The following is a 1,958-nucleotide window of genomic DNA, read 5'->3' as shown; positions in this document are numbered from 1 at the left end:
TAAGGTAATCTTCACAACAACCCATGTAAATAGATAATAAGGGGAAAGGTACATAGTTGGCTTACACTTGCCACGTCACACAAAGTACATAAATAGCATTACAATCATCCAATACACTCATGGTCCGACTACGGTACCAAAATAAAAGATCAACCCCAACAAGCGACATGGTCCCGATCGCCCCAACTGGGCACCACTACTGATCATCAGGGAAAGACACATAGTAACGGCGTGAGTCTTCGTCGAACTCCCACTTGAGCTCAAGCGCATCATCTGGAACAGAGTCATCGGGCCCTGCATCTGGTTTGGAAGTAATCTATGAGCCACGGGGACTCAGCAATCTCGCACCCTCGCGATCAAGACTATTTAAGCTTATAGGTAAGGCAAGGTAATATGTGGAGCTGCAGCAAGCGACTAGCATATATGGTGGCTAACCTGTTCGCAAAAGAGAGCGAGAAGAGAAGGCAAAGCACGAACGAAGAACTAAAGAACAACTTACGGCAAACATAACTCCAACACCGTGTTCACTTCCCGGACTCCGCCGAGAAGAGACCATCACGGTAACACACGCAGTTGATTCATTTTAATTAAGTTAAGGTCCAAGTTATCTACAACCGGACATTAACAAATTCCCATCTGCCCATAACCGCGGGCACGGCTTTCGAAAGTTCAAATCCCTGCAGGGGAGTCCCGGTTCTACAAGACAACTTCGACAAAGATAAAACAAATCCAGCAACACCGCCCGAATGTGCCGACAAATCCCGATAGGAGCTGCACATATCTCGTTCTCAGGGCACACTCAGATGAGCTCTCCATACAACTAAAACCAAACCTCGAGTTTCCCCGAGGAGGCGCTGCATAGGACTCTAGTTTGGACCAACACTCAAAGGAGCACTGGCCCGGGGGGTTTAAAATAAGATGACCCTCGGGCTCCGGAAACCCAAGGGGAAAAGAGGCTAGGTGGAAAATGGTAAAACCAAGGTTGGGCATTGCTGGAGGAGTTTTATTCAAGGCGAACTGTCAAGGGGTTCCCATTATCACCCAACCGCGTAAGGAACGCAAAATCCAGGAACATAACACTGATACGACGGAAACTAGGGCGGCAAGAGTGGAACAAAAAAGTAGGCAAAAGGCCGAGCCTTCCACCCTTTACCAAGTATATAGATGCATTAAGATAACAAGATAATATAATGATATCCCAACAAGTAAACAATGTTCCAACAAGGAACGATCTCCAATCTTCACCTGCAACTAGCAACGCTATAAGAGGGGCTGAGCAAAGCGGTAACATAGCCAATCAATGGTTTGCTAGGACATGGTGGGTTAGAGGTTTGACATGGCAATTTGGGAGGCATGATAAGCAAGTGGTAGGCATCGTAGCATAGGCATAGCAAAAGAGCGAGCATCTAGCAAGCAAAGATAGAAGTGATTTCGAGGGTATTGATCATCTTGCCTGCAAAGTTGTCAGAGTTGACTGGATCCTCGAAAGCAAACTCAACGGGCTCCTCGTTAGCGAACTCGTCTCCCGGCTCTACCCAAACAAGACAAACAAGCAAAAGGAACATAATCAACCACGTGCAAAACTCAAACAATATGATGCAAAACATGGTATGCTATGCGGGATGCGATATGTGATGCATATGCAAGATTTGACAAGGAATGATTGAACCTGGCCTCAACTTGGAAATCCAAGAGTGCCACTGGAAAGGTGAAGTGATTTCGGTTGAAATCGATATAAAGATCACCGGAATCGGATGCACGGTTTGGAAATGGCAAGCAAAACAAATATGGCACCGGTCTGTGATAAACAGCAAGTAGCCATCTAAATGGATCAAGATAATTATGCTACAGCACTCAAACATGGCAACAAAATACATGGCAGGGATCCACTCATGATGCTTGACAAAAGATGAACATTGAGCTACGGCCAATTCATCCATTAACAGGTTCAAACAAGC

This window comes from Triticum urartu, chromosome 7, assembly GCF_003073215.2.
Source record: "Triticum urartu cultivar G1812 chromosome 7, Tu2.1, whole genome shotgun sequence".
Taxonomy (NCBI): domain Eukaryota; kingdom Viridiplantae; phylum Streptophyta; class Magnoliopsida; order Poales; family Poaceae; genus Triticum; species Triticum urartu.
The sequence above is the reverse complement of the archived record's forward strand: the minus strand, read 5'-3'. Positions refer to the sequence as shown.